Source organism: Neovison vison, chromosome 11 (assembly GCF_020171115.1).
Source record: "Neovison vison isolate M4711 chromosome 11, ASM_NN_V1, whole genome shotgun sequence".
Lineage (NCBI taxonomy): Eukaryota > Metazoa > Chordata > Mammalia > Carnivora > Mustelidae > Neogale > Neogale vison.
In genome coordinates this window covers 146,533,704-146,553,990 of record NC_058101.1, presented here as the reverse complement: position 1 = coordinate 146,553,990, position 20,287 = coordinate 146,533,704, and the positions used below count along the sequence as shown (strand labels likewise).

Genomic DNA, 20,287 nt, shown 5'->3' with positions numbered 1-20,287 from the left:
TGGAAAATAGTTATTTTCATAAAAACATGCCATTTGTATTAACATGTAGTGGAATTTTTATATTACTTGAGAATAAATACATATTTAAAAATTTTTCTTCAATTTTGCATATAGTTAAGTATCAATATGTATCACCCAATAACTTTTAGATTCTGAAGCCCCCTGATACCAAAATGTTTGAGAGCCCGATTCTTGGTACTTTGTTAGTATTGGGCAATTTGAAAGAGTGAGGTCTGGAGGGTCAAGGCCAATTATGCATTAGGTTTTTGTTATTGTTGTTATATGCATGATCTATTCTGAGTCAATCAGGTTTCCGTTATGACAAGTAGAAGTTTGTTTGCTTTAGAATAGTCCATCAACTGAGCTAAACTATTGAGAACATTGTTCAGTCCTCTCCTTTCTATTTTTACCATTTTGTTTCTAGCTAGATGATTCCTATTCATATCACTGTCTTTTATGTCTTAAATAACCTTATTTTTGTTCTTTTATTCATAATTCACAATGAAACCCACTTTTTCCAAGTCTGTTTCTTTTTTCTTAAGGATTTTATTTATTTATTTGAGAGACACTGAGAGTGAGAAAGAGGGAGAGGGAGAAGCAGACTCCCTGCTGAGCAGAGAGCCTGGCACCAGGCTCCAGCCGAGAACTCCCAAGATTTACCTGAGCTGAACGGCTGTGCTTAACTGACTGAGCCACCCAGGTGTCCCTGTTTTTGTTTTTTTAAAGCCTTCATTTATTTGTTTGTTTTTAAAGATTTTATTTATTTGTATGACAGAACAAAGTAGACAGAGGCAGGCAGAGGGAGAGTGGGGAAAGCAGGCTCCCTGCTGAGCAGAGAACTCAATGCGGGACTTGATCTCAAGACCCTGAGATCATGACCTGGGCTGAAGGCAGAGGCTTAACCCACTGAGTCACCCAGGTGCCTTTAGAGCCTTTATTTTTAAGCAATCTTTACATCTACAGTGGGGCTCAAACTCATGATCAGTAGATCAAGAGTCACATGCTCCATTGACGAAGCCAACCAGGTCCACCTCCTCCCACCTTTTTTTAAGTGAAATTGACATTTTGGAGTTTTTTAATTTGTTTCTTTCTTTAAGAATTTTTTATTGTTTAAGGAAAGTTCAAGTCCATTCTGAGGCATTGTTATGACCACGTGGGGGGTGTATTTTGGGAACAGGATATGGCTGTGTGTGGTTGCCTAGGGGCTTCTCTTGTATAAGGGGTAGTGGGGTATAGATGAGAATAAGTCATCGTTATCAGTGAGAACAAGACAAACGACAGCATGACCCACTGAGCATCTTTATGTCCCATCTTTGTTTTTTTGTATCTGGGCAAACTTAAAGGCTAAAGATAAAGAATTTGTGTATAAATGTATGTGGATTTGGGATTAGTTACTGTCTAGGAAATAGATGTTTTTCATAATTCCTTTTAGAGATGCACCCATGATTGGGTGTTAGCCTAAATATTTGGCCAAAATTTTTTTCTTTGGTTTAGAAGAAAAATGCCTATTTCAGTTGTCATCCTATATGCTTGCAGAATCAGCAATGTGGTCCTATAGGTTCCTATCACATTGAATCTGCATAGCAATGCCAACAACAGAAACAAAGCATATAATTTAGATTTATTGCTTCTATCTGAGTATTCTCTTCAAAGTAGATAGATATACCTTCTACATGTGGTTTGGAATGAGAAATGCATCTGTAAATTTAAGATGTTGACAGTCTACCAACCCATTGAAATATAAATGTAAATGTTATTGCAAGAGTGAATTAGGGCAATACTTAATGATGATTTTGCCAATTGCTAACTTTACATACAAAAATAATCAGAAGATTTTAAATAATACATTTATAAGGAAGTAGATTTAAAGTAAAGATTAATATTTAGGGAGCATATATTAACTAGATAACATTAGGAAGAATATTATATCCTCTTAGAGTCAGTAAATATTTATAAAATTTAAATAACATAAGAAAAAATAATAAGTTCCTGGTGGCTCAGTCAGTTAAACATCTGCCTTCCTTCAGGCTCCCTGCTGAGCAGAGAGCCTGCCTGCTTCTTCCACTCTTCCCTCTGCAACCCCCCCCCGCTCTCTCTCTCTCTCAAATAAATAGATAAAATCTTCAAAAAACAATAAAAATGGAAAACACATTATGAAGATTAGAATTAGTCTTTGGAGTTGTATCAGTAGTCAAATATTAATTTAAAAATTTTTTCAAATTATTATTATATATACATAAAAAAATGTCTATTTATTTTTTAAGAGGGGAAGGAGGGACAGAGGGAGAGAGAGAGAATTCCAAGCATGCCCTCCACACCAGTCGTGGAACTGATAACAGCTTCTTCTCACCCTGAGATCATGACCTGAGCAGCAGAAACCAAGAATTGAATGCTTAACTGAGTGAGCTGCACGGGTACCCAACAGATTATTTTTATTTTATAGTTTGTGTGGTTTTTGTTGTTTTGTTTATTTGCTTTTGTTTGTTTTGCTTTTTTTTTTGTTTTTTGGTAACTTAGGTCCATTAAGCCTGAGCCTTTCAGGAAAAAGTTCACTTTGAAAATTCTTCACAACTTGAGGAATGTATAAAAAATAAAATGTTGTTCACTTTGTTATAATTTCACAAGGTGGGAAAACAACCTAAATCAGGTACAACACCTGTGGTAAATCACTTTTGATCTAGGCATAACAAAAAATATACAGAATAGGGTGCCTGGGTGGCTCAGTGGGTTAAGCCTCTGCCTTCGGCTCAGGTCATGATCTCAGGGTCCTGGGATTGAGCCCCGCATCGGGCTCTCTGCTCAGGGGGGAGCCTGCTTCCCTCTCTCTCTCTGCCTGTCTCTATGCCTACTTGTGATCTCTGTCAAATAAATAAATAAAATCCTAAAAAAATATACAGAATAAAGGAAGACAGTGTTAAGGAAAAATGGAAACTCCTAAAATATTATGTTCTTCTGCCAACCTCAGTTGCAAAGATGCATCTATTTTGTATCACACCTGAGCTGAATGGTGAGCACAGGAGAATCTATCAGTTGACAGTACAGATAAAATGTTCTTCTTTTACTGTGTCAAATTTTTAAGAATTTACTACTGGTTTTAATGATTAAATTATAGTAAAGATTACTTTCAGGTAAAATTCCAAGATTCTGACATCTGAAAAGTTCATTTATGACTATGAACTCAGGTTTGGGTTTTAGTTTTAGCTGAATATTGATTTTAACATTTGTTTATTTTGCATTACCCATAATTTGGCACACCTCTCCATCTAATGCTCTAAGCATTACTCCTGCAGACATAGTACATAAAAAAAGGAAGAGCTCACAATGCTGCTAATAAAGTTGCTATTTTCCTCTGTGGGGTTTTTTGTTGTTGTTGTTGATGCTGTTTGTTTTATTTCTTTCTTCTCTGTGACATGTTTATCAAACTTTTGCCCATTTTGGGGGTGTTTATATTTTTTCTTAAAGTTTTGTAAGAATTCTTCATAAATTTTTTAAATTCTTGTTTTATTATTCATTTTGTAAAATTTTCTCCACTCTCTTTTGGTGTCTTTTGATAGACAGAAACTTAAAATTTAATTTATCAAATTTATCAGTATCTTTTTTAAAAGATTAACGCATAGTGTATTATTTGCCCCAGGGGTACACGTCTGTGAATCATCAGGCTTATACATTTCACAGCACTCACCAATCACATACCCTCCCCAATGTCCATAACCCAACCAACTTCTCCCTGCCCCTCTTTCCCCCAGCAACGCTGTTTGTTTTATGAGATTAAGAGTCTCTTACGGTTTGCCTCCATCCCCACCCCATCCTGTTTCATTTTTTCCTTCCCTATGCCCCAAATCCTCCACCCTACCTCTCAAATTCCTCATATCAGGGAAATCATATAATTGCCTTTCTCTGATTGACTTATTTTGTTCAGCATAATGCCCTCTAGTTCTATCCATGTTGTTGCAAATGGCAAGATTTCATTTCTTTTGATGGCTGCATAATATTCCATTCTATATATATACACCACTTCTTCTTTATCCATTCTTCTGTTGATGGAAATCTAGATTCTTTCCATAGTTTGGCTATTGTGGACATTGCTGCTGTAAACATTCAGGTGCACGTGTCCATTCGGATCACTACATTTGTATCTTTAGGGTAAATACCCAGTAGTGCGATTTCTGGGTCATAGGGTAGCTCTATTTTCAACTTTTTGAGGAAAATCCATACTGTTTTCCAGAGTGGTTGCATCAGCTTGTATTCCCACCAACAGTGGGAATTCCCACCAACAGTTCCCCTTTCTCTGCATCCTTGCCAGTATCTGTTGTTTCCTGACTTGTTAATTTTAGCCATTCTGACTGGTGTGAGCTGGTATCTCATTGTGGTTTTGATTTGTATTTCCCTGATGCTGCATGATGTGGAGCACTTTTTCATGTGTCTGTTGGCCATCTGGATGTCTTCTTTGCAGACATGTCTGTTCATGTCCTCTGCCCATTTCTTGACTGGATTATTTGTTCTTTGGGTGTTGAGTTTGGTAAGTTCTTTATAGATTTTGGATACTAGCCCTTTATCTGATATGTCATTTGCAAATATCTTCTCCCATTCTGTCAGTTGCCTTTTGGTTTTATTGACTGTTTCCTTTGCTGTGCAAAAGCTTTTATCTTCCTGATGTCCCAATAGTTCATTTTTGCCCTTGATTTCCTTGCCTTTGTTGCAGCTGAGGTCAAAGAGGTTGCTGCCTGTGTTCTCCTCAAGGATTTTCATGGATTCCTGTCTCACATTGAGGTCTTTCATCCATTTTGAGTCTATTTTTGTATGTGGTATAAGGAAATGGTCCAGTTTCATTCTTCTGCATGTGGCTGTCCAATTTTCCCACCATTTGTGGAAGAGATTGTCTTTTTTCCATAGACATTCTTTCCGGCTTTGTTAAAGATTACTTAACCATAGAGTTTAGGGTTTATTTCTGAGCTCTCTATTCTGTTTCATTTGTCTATGTGTCTGTTTTTGTGCCAGTACATACTGTCTTGATTACAGCTTTGTAACAGAGCTTGAAGTCTGGAATTGTGATGCCACCAACTTTAGCTTTCCTTTTCAACATTCCTATGGCTATTCAGGGTCTTTTTTGGTTCCATATACATTTTAGGATCATTTGTTCCATTTCTTTAAAAAAATTGATGGTATTTTGATAGGAATTGCATTAAATGTGTAGATTGCTTAAGGTAGCATAGATGTTTTCACAATATTTGTTCTTCTAATCCATGAGCATGGAACGTTTTTCCATTTCTTTGTGTCTTCCTCAATTTCTTTCATGAGTACTTTATAGTTTTCTGAGTACAGATTCTTTGCCTCTTAGGTTAGATTTATTCCCAGGTATTGTAAATGGGACTGACTCCTTAATTTTTCGTTCTTCTGTCTGGCTGTTGGTGTATAGAAATGCAACTGATTTCTGTGCATTGATTTTATATCCTGACATTACTGAATTCTTGTATGAGTTCTAGCAGTTTTGGAGTGGAGTCTTTTGGGTTTTCCACATAAAGTATCATATCATCTGCAAAGAGTGATAGTTTGACTTCTTCTTTCCTGATTTGGATGCTTTTTATTTCTTTTTGTTGTCTGATTGCTGAGGCTAGGACTTCTAATACTATGTTGAATAATAGTGGTGATAGTGGACATGCCTGCCATGTTCTTTATCTTAGCAGGAAAACTCTCAGTTTTTCCTCATTAAGAGTGATATTTGCTGTGGGTTTTTCATGGATGACTTTGATGATATTGAGGTATGTACCCTCTATCCCTACACCTTGAAGAATTTTGATCAAGAAAGGATGCTGTATTTTGTCAAATGCTTTTTCTGCATCTACTGAGAGTATCATCTTGTTCTTTCTTTTATTAATGTATTGTATCACATTGTATCACATTGATTGATTTGCAGCTGTTGAACCAAACTTGCATCCCAGGACTAAATCCCACTTGGTCGTGGTGAGTAATCCTTTTAATGTACTGTTGAATCCTGTTGGCTAGTATTTTGATGAGAATTTTTGCATCTGTGTTCATCATTCTGGATCTGTATTCTGGATCTGTAATTCTCTTTTTTGATGGGGTCTTTGTCTAGTTTTGGGATCAAGGTAATGCTGGCCTCATAAAATGAGTTTGGAAGTTTTCCTTCAATTTCTATTTTTGGAACAGTTTCTGGAGAATAGGTATTAATTCTTCTTTAAATGTTTGGTAGAATTCCCCTGGAAGCCGTCTGGCCCTGGGCCCTTGTTTGTTGGGAGATTTTTTGATTACTTCCTCACTTTCCTTATTGGTCATAGATCTCTTCAGGTTTTCTATTTCTTCCTGGTTCAGTTTTGATAGTTGATACATCTCTAGGAATGCATCCATTTCTAACAGATTGTCTAATTTGCTGGCATATAGTTGCTCATAATATGTTCTTATAATTGTTTGTATTTCTTTGGTTTTGGTTGTGATCTTTCCTCTTTCATTCATGGTTTTATTTATTTGGGTCCTTTCTCTTTTCTTTTTGATAAGTCTGGCCAGGGGTTTATCAATCTTATTAATTGTTTCAAAGAACCAGCTCCTAGTTTTGTTGGTTTGTTCTACTGTTCTTTTGGTTTCTATTTCATTGATTTCTGCTCTGATCTTTATTATTTTTCTTCTCTTGTTGGGTTTAGGCTTTATTTGCTGTTCTTTCTCCAGCTCCTTTAGGTGTAGGGTTAGGTTTTGTACTTGAGACCTTTCTAGTTTCTTGAGAAAGGCTTGTATCTCTCTATATATTTTCCTCTCAGGACCACCTTTGCTGTGTTCCACATATTTGGAGCCGTTGTGCTTTCATTTTCATTTGTTTCCATCAATTTTTTCAATTCTTCCTTAATTTCCTGGTTAACCCATTCATTCTTTAGTAGGATGTTCTTTAGCCTCTATGTATTTGAGTTCTTTCCAAGTTTTCTCTTGTGATTGAGTTCTAGCTTCAGGTCATTGTGGTCTGAAAATATGCAGAGAATGATCCTACTCCTTTGATACTGGTTGAGACCTGATTTGTGAGCCAGGATATGATCTTTTCTGGAGAATGTTCCATGTGTACTAGAGAAGAATGTCCATTCTGGTGCTTTGGGATGGAATGTTCTGAATATATCTGTGATGTCCATCTGGTCCAGTGTGTCATTTAAGGCCTTTATCTCCTTGTTGATCTTTTGCTTGGATGATCTGTCCATTTCAGTGAAGGGGGGTGTTGAAGTCTCCTATTATTATTGTATTATTGTCGATGTGTTTCTTTGATTTTGTTATTAATTGGTTTATATAGTTGGCTGCTCCAATGTTGGGGGTATAGATATTTACAATTGTTAGAGCTTCTTGTGGGCAAACCTTTTAAGTATGACATAGTGCCCTTTCTCATCTCTTATGATAGTCTTTGGCTTAAAATCTAATTTATCTGATATAAGGATTGCCACCCCAGCTTTCTTTTGATGTCCATTAACATGGTAAATTGTTTTCCACCCTCTCACTTCAAATCTGAAGGTGTCTTTGGGTCTAAAATGAGTTTCTTGAAGACAGCATATTGATGGGTCTTGGGTTTTTTTTGTCCATTCAGATACCCTGTATCTTTTGATTAGGACATTTAGCCCATATACATTCAGGGTTACTATTGAAAGATATGAATTTAGTGCTATTGTATTGCCTGTAAGGTGACTGTTACTGTATATTGTCTCTGTTCCTTTCTGGTCTACTACTTCTAGGTTCTCTCTTTGTTTAGAGGACCCCTTTCAATATTTCCTGTAAGGCTGGTTTGGTGTTTTCAAATTCTTTTAATTTTTGTTTGTCCTGGAAGCTTTTTAATTCTCTTTCTATTTTTAATGATGGCGTAACTGAATATTGTATTCTTGGCTGCATATTTTTCTCATGTAGTGCTCTGAATATATCTTGCCAATTCTTTCTGGCCTGCCAGGTCTCTGTGGATAAGTGTACTGCCAATCTAATATTTCTACCACTGTATGTTAGAGACTTCTTGTCCTGAACTTCTTTCAGGATTTTCTCTTTGCCACTAAGACTTGTGAGTTTTAGTATTAGATGACGGGGTGTGGACCTATTTTTATTGATTTTGAGTGGGCTTCTCTGTGCCTCCTGGATTTTGATGCTTGTTCCCTTTGCCATTTTAGGGAAATTCTCAACTAAAATTTGTTCCAATATACCTTCTGCCCCCCTCTTCTTCTTCTTCTGGAATCCCAATTATTCTATTGTTTCATCTCATGGTATCACTTACGTCTTGAATTCTCCTGTCATGGTCCAGTAGTTGTCTCTCTTTCTTCTCAGCTTCGTTATTCTCCTTCCTTTGGTCTTCTGTATCACTAATTCTCTCTTTTGCCTCATTTATCCTAGCAATAAAAGCCTCCATTTTTTTCCAGATATTTTCTGCTATTTATTTATTTATTTATTTATCATTTTATTTTATTTTTTTTTCAGTGTTCCAAAATTCATTGTTTATGCACCAAACCTAGTGCTCCATGCAGTACATGCCCTCCATAGTACTCACCCCCAGGCTCACCCAACCCCCCACTGCTCTCCCCTCCCAAAGCCCCTTTGTTTCTCAGAGTCCACAGTCTCTCATCTCCTCCTCCGATTTCTCCCAACTTAATTCTCCTCTCCATTTCCCAATGTCCTCCATGTTATTCCTTTTGATTCACAAGTAAGTGAAACCATATGGTAATTGACTCTTTCTGCTTAACTTATTTCACTCAGCATAATCTCCTCCAATCCCGTCCATGTTGATACAAAAGTTGGGTATTCATCCTTTCTAATGGAGGCATAATACTCCATTGTATATATAGACAATCTCTTCTTTATCATTCATCTGTTGAAAGGCATTTTAGCTCTTTTCACAGTCTGGCAACTGTGGCCATTGCTGTTATGAACATTGAGATACAAATGGCCCTTCTCTTCACTACATCAGTATCTTTGGGGTAAATACTCAGTAGTGCAATTGCAGGGTCACAGGGTAGTTCTATTTTTAACTTTTTGAGGAATCTCCACACTGTTTTCCAAAGTGGCTGCACCAACTTGCATTCCCACCAGCAGTGTAAGAAGGTTCCCCTTTCTTCACATCCTCTCCAACACTTGTTGTTTACTGTCTTGTTAATTTTGGCCATTCTAACTGGTGTGAGGTGATATCTCAGTGTGGTTTTGATTTGAATTTCCCTGATTGTTATTGATGATGAACATTTTTCATGTGTCTGTTAGCCATTTGTGTGTCTTCTTTAGAGAAGTGTCTGTTCATGTCTTCTGCCCAATTTTTGATGTTATTATGTTTTGTGTGTGTTGAGTTTGGGAGTTCTTTATAGATTTTGGATATCAGCTCTTTATAGTGTCACTTGCAAATATCTTTTCCCATTCTGTGGATTGTCTCTTTGTTTTGTTGACTGTTTCCTTTGTTTTCCAGAAGCTTTTGATCTTGAGGAAGTCCCAAAATTTGTTTTTCAATCTTTACTTTCAATGCTATCCCAATCAAAATCTCACTAGTATTTTTCAAAGAGATGTAACAAACAATCCTAAAATTTGTATGGAATGAGAAGAGACCCCAAATTGATAAGGAAATGTTGAAAAAGAAAAACAAACCTAGGGGCATCACGTTGCTGATTTCAACCTTTACTACAAAGCTGTGATTACCAAGACAGCATGGTACTGTCACAAAAACAGACACATAGACCAGTGGAACAGAGTAGAGTGCCCAGATATGGACCCTCAGTCCCATGGTTAAATAATCTTTGACAAAGCAGAAAAAAAAATAGAGTGGAAAAAAGACAGTCTCTTCAATAAATGGTGTTGGGAAAATTAGACAGCTATGTGTCAAAGAATGAAACTCGACCATTCTCTTACATCATAAACAAAAATGAACTCGAAATGGATAAAAGACCTCAACATGTGACAGTATTCTATCAAAATCCTAGAGCAGAACATAGATAGTAACCTCTCCAACATTGGCCACAGCATCTTCTTTCAAGATATGTCTCCAATGGCAAATGAAGAGCCTCAATTTTTTTATTGCACCTCATTAATAGCTTTTTTGATTTCAACTTGGTTAGATTTTAGTTCTTTTATTTCTCCAGAGAGGGTGTCTCTAATATCTTCCATGCCTTTTTGAGCCCAGCTAGCACCTTGAGCATCATCATTCTGAACTCTAGTTCTGACATATTACCAATGTCTGTATTGATTAGATCCCTTGCTGTTGGTACTGCCTCTTGTTCTTTTTTTGGGGGGGGGTGAGTTTTTCCACCTTGTCATTTTATCCAGATAAGAATATATGAACGAGAGAATAAAATACTAAAAGGGTGGCAGACACCCCAGAAAAATTTACACCAATCAAATCAGAAGAGACTCAAAACTGGGGGGAGGTAGAGGAAAGGGGGAAAAAAGAAATAAAAATAAAAAACTAAAAAATAACTATAACTAGAACTATACACACACACACACACACACACATACACACACATTTTAGACTGGTGAATAGAACAGAGGCACCCTCTTGGTTGTGGGTGTATTCTGGTCTCTTAGAAAAATTACCTCCCAAAATCTGAAAGAAAGAAGAACTTATATGTATACACAAAAATAAAGGTAAACACAATGAAGTGATGGAATATGATTTTAAGGATGAAAATTTTTTAAAAAATCCAAAAACGAAATTGATAGGATAAGTTGGTTGGAAAAATTAAAAAAAAAAGAAAAAGAGGAGAGGATGTGCTCAGGCTGGAGATTAGAACAAAGCCATGTGCTAGATTTAGGGTGTATTTTACCTCACCTATTAAAATAAATTGTATCCCAAAATTTTAAAGAAAAGAAAAACCTATATGTTAGGGTGAAATACAATGATGGAATAAAATATAACAATGATGTTTTAAAAAGATTTTTTTCAAAGAAAGATATTCTTAAGATAAACTAGTTTTAAAATGTTGAAAGAGGAAAGAGGAAAAATTAAAAAACAGAATGAGAAAAAACATAAAATTAAAAAAATTAACTATGCAAGACTAAAGGATGATGCTGGAAAAGCCATGAATGCTATGCATTGCTTTCCCCTAGCTCTGGAGTTCCACTGTTCTCCTTGATCAGTGAGCTTGGCTTTGGCTGGATGTTCTTGCTGATCTTCTCGGGGAGTGGCATGTGGCAGTGATGCTCAAATGTCTTGGCCTGAGGCAGAATTGCAGAATTGCACTGCCCTTGCCAGGGGCCAGGGTAAGCAATCTGCTCAGGTTCACTCTCAGAAGCTTTTGTTCCCTGAATGCTTTCCGTAGAGCTCTGGAGGACAGGAATGAAAATGGCGGCCTCCCAATCTCTGGCTCAGAGGTGCCGAGAGCTTGGGGCACCACTCCTCAGTGTGCCTTAGAGAAAAGCTGTCAATTGCTCTTGTCTCCTTGGTCTCTGGCTGTGCTCTGTCCTCACCAAACCTGTGACCGAGCGTTTCTGTCTCTGGTGCATGGCCCTGTTTGGAGTCTCCAAACCCAATAGATTCCTGCCCCGCGCTCCTACACTGCTCCTCCTGGAGGAGGAAGGAGGGGTTCTCTGTGTATCTGCCATTTGTGGGGTCCCCGCACAAATAGCTGTGGCCTGAGTGTGCCATGGATCATGGTTTAAGGTAACCCCGAGCTGAGAGCTCACTCCTCAGCTCCGTCTCTGTAGTCAGTTTCCCGACTCCAATACCTTGGAGCTCTGCCACATCCATGCACCCCTGGCCTTTCTGTGACCCCTGGGGACCTGAGACCACAGTGTCCCCATGAGGACTCCACCCCTGCTTAGTCTTTGGAATGATGTCCTTCAGTGGAGCAGACCTCTCAAAGTTCTGATTTTGAGCTCTGTTGCTCCACTGCTTTCTGGGAGCTGGCCCCTCTCTCCGTGGTCTATCTTCCTGTCACTTCAGATTCACTTTCCTTCCAGAAAGTGGTCAATTTTCTGTTCCTAGAATTGCTGCTCTTCTCTTCTATCTCCTATTGAGTTTGTAGGTGTTCAGAATGGTTTGATAACTATCTAGCTGAACTCCTGGGACCTGAGGTCATTTCAGTCTGTTGCTCCTCGCATCTTGGCCCCAGAACCCTATCAGTGTCTTTTTTTTTTTTTGTTTATTTAACAGACAGAGATTACAAGTAGACAGAGAGGCAGGCAGAGAGAGAGAGAGAGGGAAGCAGGCTCCCTACTGAGCAGAGAGCCCGATGCGGGACTCGATCCCAGGACCCTGGGATCATGACCTGAGTCGAAGGCAGCGGCTTAACCCACTGAGCCACCCAGGCGCCCCTCTTTTTTTTTTTTTTTAAGTTATTTCCTAGCATGAGGTCATATAAATATTTTGCCATATTTTTTCTAAAAATTGTGAAGTTTTACCTTGTGAAGTTTCACATTTAAATCTCCGGTCAATTTAGAATTAATTATTTATGTGTATATTTCATATTAGTTTGAATATCCGATTCTTCCAGTACTATTCATCAAATATAGCTTTAGCTATTTTCAGTGCTATTTGGAGCATATATCAAGGTTCCATTTGTGTGAAATTCTGTTTGGAGACTCTCTATTCTATTCCATAGGTCAATTTATCCCTTCACAAATGCCACATTTAAAAATTCCAATAGGTTTATAATAAATCTCGATTTTTATGTGCAAAAAGTGTTTTCCTTGCTTTTCTCCTTCTACGTCTTCAGCAATGTCTTGACTATTTGTTATGTTTTGCTTTTTCATACAAAATTTAAAATTAGGTTGCAGTTTATTTGAAAATTCTGCTGTGTTTTTTGTTTTTTGAAGTATACTTTACGTATAGGAAAACACAGATCTAAATGTACAATTCAGTGAGTTTTGAAAAGTGTATAACTTCATGTAACACATAGCCAATCAAGGTATAGACTATTTCTGTCACCTCAAAATGTTCCCTTGTGGCCCCTGTCTCTCAATTTTTATCTGTGAGAAACACCCAGCGTTCTGGTTTCTATCATCAGAAGTTAGTTCTGTGTGCTCTTGAATTTTAAATAAGTAAATCCATTTGGTGTGTACTCTTTGGTGTCTGGCTTTTATTTTCCTTAAGATTTTATTTATTTGTCAGTTTGAGAGACAGAAATAGAGGGAATACATGAGTAGGGGGAGCAGCAGGCAGATGGAGAAGCAGGCTTCCCCCTGAACAAGAAGCCCAATCCAGGATTCAATCCTAGGACCCTGGGATCATGACCTGAGCCAAAGGCAGACGTTCAACCAACTGAGTCACCCAGCAGTCTCTGTGTCTGGATTTTTTTGCTCAATATGTTTTTGAAATTTATTCATGCTTTCTGTATATCTTCAGATAATTACTTTTTATTGTTGAGTAACATTTCACAGTGTGGGTATTCCATAATTTGTTGACCGGTTGTACTATTGATAATCATGTGTGCTGTTTTCATTTACTGGATATTATGAATAAATCTGCTATAAATATTTGCATACAAGTCATTTAGACTTCTCTTGGAAACTATGTAAAAGTGGAATTGAAGGGTAATATAAATAAGAATATGTGTAAATTGATAAAAAACTGTCAAATTACTTTTCAAAGTGGTACATTCCCATTAACAATGTATGAGAGTTCTGGTTTCTTCACATCCCTGCCCAGTGTTTAAGGGTGTCAAGTTTTTAAATATTAACAATTTTGGTGAGCACAAAGTAATTTCTTATTTTTTTAAAAAAATTGCATTATTCTGATAACTAGTAAGATTGAACAGCTTTCCATGTGCTTATTGTCCATTCAGAAATGTTATTTTGTGAAGTGTCTGTATAAGTCTTTTGCTTGTTTGATAAATTGGAATGTGTATTTTGTTATTACTAAGTTCTATGAATTCTTCTATATTCTGCATGTAAGACCTGTGTCATATATTTGTATTGTGGATAATTTTTCCCAAACTGTGGTTTGAATTTATTTTCAGAATAGTGTTTATTAGCAATTGAGGGAGGGCTCCTTTTTTTTTTTTTTTTAAGATTTTATTTATTTATTTGTGAGGAAAAGAGAGAGTGCACGCAGAGGAAACAGTAGGCAGAGGGAGAGGGAGAGGCAGGCTTCCTGCTGAACAAGTAGCTCAATGCAGGACTCCATACCAAGACCCTGGGATCATGAACTGAGTGGAAGGCAGACGTTTAACCACCTGAGCCATCCAGGTGTCCCTAACACTTTATTTTTAAAAATTATATTATTTTATTTTTATATTTTTTAGAGAGAGAAAGCATGTGCCTACATGAATGGGGGATGGAGAGGGGCAGAGGCAGAGAAAGAGACTCCCAGGCAGACTCCACACTGAATGCAGAGCCTGACTCAAGGCTAGATCCCACGACCCTGAGATCATGACCTGAGCTGAAATCAAGAGTCGGATGCTTAACTGACTGAGCCACCCAGATGGCCTTATCCTCCAGCAGTTTAAAAATGTCGTTTGTCCATTATTTCTGATTCAAAGCCTTCCTTTGTTTGTGTAGTATATTATGCATCCTTTTTCCCCCTGAGTACTTTTAGACTTACTGTTTAACTTCCAGTGTCAGCAGTTTGACTTTTTGTACCCAGTTTTTCCCCCTTTGAATTAATTTTGTTTGGAGTTCACTAGGCTTGCTGGATCTCTAAGTTAATGTTTTCCAACACATTTGGAAAATTTTGGCCATTATTTAAAAAAAAAAAGAAATTTTATACACACACACACACACACACACAAACACACACACTCTCCACCTAGGACTCTAGTGGCACTACACATGTTAGACAGGTAACTGAGTGTCCATTAATTTTTTTCAATCATTTTTTTCTCTGTTCTGTTGGGTAATTCCCTTTGATTTGCCTTCAAGATCACTATAACTTTCTTCTGTGGTCTCCAATATACGGCTAAGCATATCCAGTAGTTTATAGATCTGTATTGGCATAACTTTCAGTTCTAGGACTTCCCTTCAGCTCTTTTTTTGCTCTGCTGATATTGTTCATAATTTACTTATTATCATCATTTTTCCTTTAAGCCCATGAACAAATCTGTAATATCAGCTTTAAAGTCCTTATCTGCTGATACTAACATCTGGATCATCTCAAGTCTGTGTCTATTGCTTGCTATTTTCTTGGTTATGGGTCATGATTTCTTAATTTTGCACGTCAATAATTAACTATTTTATGCTTGACAATGGTTTGATACGTTCTGGGGAGACTGGATTTTTTCTTCTTTTGAAAGCTCTTGAGTGATATGCTGTAAATAAAGCACAATAAATTACTGGCAGATCGCTTTGGTCACGATAATTCTGCTGTGACTTTTTTTCACTATATTGTACTTATTTGCAAAAATCATAAAAATTTCTCATAAATACACTTATACAACATACCTACTTTCATGAAGTTGCAACATCTCATATCACTTGAAATACATTACTAGTCATTAAATTATTACCTTCTATTATTACTAATTTCTTTGTAAGCATATTTTATTTCTCTAATTACATCGTGAGCCTCAGGGATGGATCTTTATTTTATATTTATTTGTAGTCTTGGCATTTGACACACAGCTGGCATTCAATAAAAGTTATTGTTCTTAATGACAAGAAGAGTGTCTTGCTGTGATCCTTTGGACTTTGGTCCACTATTTCTTTCATAGCTAGTCTTACCTAACTTTTATAGGTAGCAAATATTAAGTTCATTCATTAACTCATACATTCATTCATTTATTCATCAACAAATATTTACTAAGAACCTACCACATGCTAATTCCTATCCTGGTGCTGTGATCACAACAGTGATAAGATGAACAATGTTCATACCCTCATAGAACTTATGAATTAGTGGATGTTTAGCTAAGCTACTCTATGGTATTGCTGCCTTGGCATCTATTTAATTTGGCCAACCAGCCTAGACAACCCCTCCTGTAAGCACATGCCCTCGTTTAAGAGTTATAGGTAATTTTAAGCTCCTGGTATCGCTTCCCCAGTAGCCCTTAAAATAAAGTCTTCCCCAGCAGCCAGGGCCTTATCCTTGCATGCCCTTTATATAAGACAGCCATGGGGCTTACAAAGCCTCTTTAGTTTGAATTGACTAGTCTTAGTCTAGGAATCCGCAAATATTCCACCCATAGGCCCTAATAAAGGCACATGCCCCAGGACTTACCTCCTTCTGACTGCACTCTGCCTCAACTTCCCCCCATGTGGTCCCTCAAGAAATGCTGTGTAATTGCTTTAGGAACTGTCACTAATAAACTTCTCTATTTTAATTTCTCTTGTGGTGTTTTATTGCTCACCATCTGGCACCTTGTGCTCTAAAGAAATATTAATTTAACAAAGTCATAATAGTGGGAGAAACAAATAATAGGGAAATAAGTAACTGAATAAGATAAAATAAGTACTTTAAAAAAATTATTTATTTATTTGAGACAGAGAGAGAGCTCAAGTGGGGAGGAGGGTCAGAGCAAGAGGGTGAAGTGGGCTCCCACTGAGTAAGGAGCAAGATGTGGGACTAGATCCCAGGACCCTGAGATCGTAGCCTGAGCTGAAGGCAGACTGAGCCACCAAGGTTCCCAGATAAAATTAGTATTCTATGAAGGAAAAATAAGGCAGGGGAAAGGGATAAAGAATAAAAGAGGTAGTTATTGTGGTGATAATGATGAATGTGTGTTTTTAAAAATAGGATTTTGAGGAAAGACCCGCCTGAATAAGTGATATTTGGAACATAGACCTCAAGCAAAGCAGTTAAGTGACTGTCTATACACAGAATAAGGGGCTGATTATTAGATGTGATTTCAGAGGCATTGGAAAGGCTTCATTCTCCACTAAGCTTCTGAAATCCAGCTGTCTGAACTTTGCATCTTTATCTTAAGGTTTTATTGCCTTAAAATGCAAATCCCTTTGGGAGAGTGTCTATTTAAACTTTTACCTGTCAAATATTTCTGTGTGCATGAATTTCAGAATTTTGATGAAGAAGTGAAAATAATAGTTCAAGAACATAAGGAGTCAGTGTAGTATAGTTGTTAAGAGCATGAATTGCCTGGATGTCAAATCCCAGCTCTGTTACTTAGTAGCTGTGTGTGTGGCCTTCATCAGTTACTTAATATCCTAATGCCTCAGTTACTTCAGTTGTAAAATGGGGATAATAATATCTGTCCTAGTATCCATGCAATGATGATGGTATGCTATAGCATTTTCAATTTTCATGGGTCTTCCTCCTGGCAGGATTACCCATTTCTGCTCCATTGTCAGACTTGGCCAAATCACTTTTTTTTTTTTGGTCTTTGAAATGTGACCTTAAGTGATGTATATAAGTTATAAGCAAAAACTTTAAGGTCCATCATATATTTTCACCATTCTTTCTCTCCTCTCTGCCATGAGAACGGTGATATCTCAGGGGTTTCTTTAGCCTGCATCCTGGAGTAAAAGGGGCAGGAAGCAGAGCCACAGTCAAAGTCAACATGTAATGAGAGATACATATTGTTATAAGCCACTGAGATTTGGGGTCATTTCATAGTGCTGTATCTTTTAACTCTCATCTTATTGATATAAATGAGTTATTTCTATGTGTTTATAACAGTATCTAGCACATAGTGTATATTAAATAAATAAATGTAACCTTGAAGGAATATAACTGTTGAAGAGAAGCCATTATAAAATCACAAGGGTGGGGCTCCAAACCAAACTTCTTGACTACTTTTTTTTTTTTAAGATTTTATTTATTTATTTGACAGACAAGTAGGCAAAGAGGCAGGCAGAGACAGAGAGAGGAGGAAGCAGGCTCCCCACTGAGCAGAGAGCCTAATGCAGGGCTCGATCCCGGGACCCTGGGATCATGACCCAAGCTGAAGGCAGAGGCTTTAACCCACTGAGCCACTCAGGCACCCCTTCTTGACTACTTCTTGATTCTGCCATAATATTGTGCTAAAGATATAAAATATCAGGTGATGTGCCATTTCTTTGCACTCTGAACCAGATATTAGAATTAAGATGTTGGAGTTGGACATTGGAAATAAGATGTTGGAATTGGATATTAGAAATAAGATGTTGGAGTAGATTAATTTGCTAATGTTCTGCATTATGATTGTTTCCAAAGTGATTCTTACAGAGTCTTTTTTTCCTCACTGTTATGTATTCTTAAGAGCAGAGATAATACGGCCTATTAAAAAATATGTACACAGTGTGTATCACAGTCTTCTCACAAAAAAATCTCCTTAATGTTTTTCAACTAAATGGATAACCATAATAAAAAATGAATTTGTTAATCTGGATGGTTTGGGGAAAAAAAAAAAAAGTTTCCACTCATCTGTATTGTTGTAGGAGTGACCATGATTTTCCTAATCCCATTCTATTTGCTTTGTTAGCTAAGTTATTGTACTAAATTCTAAACCTTATATTTCTCCTTATACTTTTGCTTAGAAATTTAATTATTGCTAAGCATTTTGACTTAATTTGTTTCTGGTGAATTAATTGGGTAAAAGAAGACCGAAGACTATTCTTTTTTCTTATTTATGTCTACCAAAAATGTCACAGGTTTAAGAATATATTGGAAGTCAGTCATAGCAATAATACTTTTTAAAAGGGGAAGTTAATCTAAAATGAGTAAATTGTGATTAAAAAATGATGTCAAGATTTGAGCAATTTTTTCCTTAAATCACTGAACAATACTAAAAATGTCTATGCTGTTAAAAATACTCCGCTGTAATTGTGGAAATGGAAGAACAATTAGAGTATACATTCATAATAAATATTTAGTGTATGGAAGGAACTTAATTGCAAATTGTAATAATTTATATTATATATTATGCTTTATAAAAGGATATGCTTTCCCACCATATAAATATAAAAGATCCTTTATGAAAGTGTTAAAAATAATCTCTTAATTTATAAAAGTGTTTATACTTTATAAAACTTTATAAAAGTGTTAAAAATAATCTCTTAATTAAGTAGTTATTTAATGACAACCAAAGGTACTTAGTCATTAAGGCGAGTAAGAAAGAATTTAAATCATTAGGGAATAAAATATTAAGAAAAAAATTAGAAAATGTAGAGCATGTATTTGAAAAAAACTTTTGCTTGGGGACTGGAAGGTATGAATTTTTATTTTTAAATCTTACTTCTTAAAAGTTATTCTTTTTGTAGATAACTTTGGAAAATGTAATATATACCTGTGTTCTCACCACTTACCTTTATAAGATCTATTATTCTGTGTTAACTTCATTCACTTCATTTTTCAAGAAATACAATGTTACAGATATAATTGCTATCTCCTTTTCCCTCTCTGATTCTGTTTTCCTCCTTCCCTCCCTGAGGAAGCACAACCCTGACACCACCAGCTGACTCGGGTAGAGGGACACTGGGGCTGGGGCTGTTGCAGCCCAAAACTATCAATGTCCCACCATCCAGCTGGCCAACTACCAAACTGAAATCTTTCCCTCGCAAGTGGCTCAGATTGTCATGAATGTTTCAGACAGCTTGAAATCTCCTGAAGAAAAAAAATCCTATGTCTTAACTCTTCCATTTCAACAGATCCTAGAGGAGATAGTAGAGACCCAAAGGTTGATGGGTGAGCACTGATGAGAGAAGCCACCTTTTCATTTGCTGAGGCCACATTCACAGCAAGTGACTTCTGCACTACGTTGTCTTCAATGTACAGAAAGCCCAAGTGAAGCTTCCAGAGAAGAAAGATAATGCAGCTGGTATGGCTCTGCCAGTAATTTGAACATTACCTGGAGGATGAACCAACAGGTGTGAACTGACTGGTTTGGCCAGAATTAAGCCAGAGCAGTGGAAGTGGGGGTGGGAGTAGCTTCACCACAGACTTCCTTTGTTGCTTTTAAGCTATTAAGATAACCAACAGGCATGTAAATGCCACGGAACATGCCATCATTCCCCAGACTGAAAGTACCCTTGCTCATATCATCACAGAGCTGGATGAGAGAGAGTGAGAAGAGTTCTACAGGCTAAGGACAGTTCAGGAGAAGAAAAAGACTCAAGGAAAAACTGGAGAAGGACTTGGAGCAATGGAGGGCGGCTGGGGAAGTGATAGAGCCTGCTAAACTTTGGCTGAAGAGAAGCACGAGGATCTTCTGTTTGAACAATCCTTCCTGCTCTGGCTCTTTCAGGAGCCCTAAAATGTCACCATTTCAATTCACAGTATGTAGGTCCTGTATGTGTGGCTATTTATTTTTTGGTCTAAGAATTCCATGGGCTGTAAAATTTCCTTGGATGTTCGGTTATGGGAATACCTTTGCAGAATCATAATTCAGCCACCATTTATCATCTGAGATTAGTAGGCTGTGCCCCAGAGCTTGTAGGGTTTACTTATGTATTTTTAATCGTGTATTTTTGTACAAAATTA

At 37.0% G+C, this 20,287-nt stretch overlaps 1 pseudogene; it reads left to right on the top strand.

Annotated features, from left to right (window-relative positions):
* The window catches only part of LOC122890322, a 30,394-nt pseudogene extending 10,334 nt beyond the window's left edge, over positions 1-20,060 (top strand).
* The last annotated feature ends 227 nt before the right edge of the window (positions 20,061-20,287 follow it).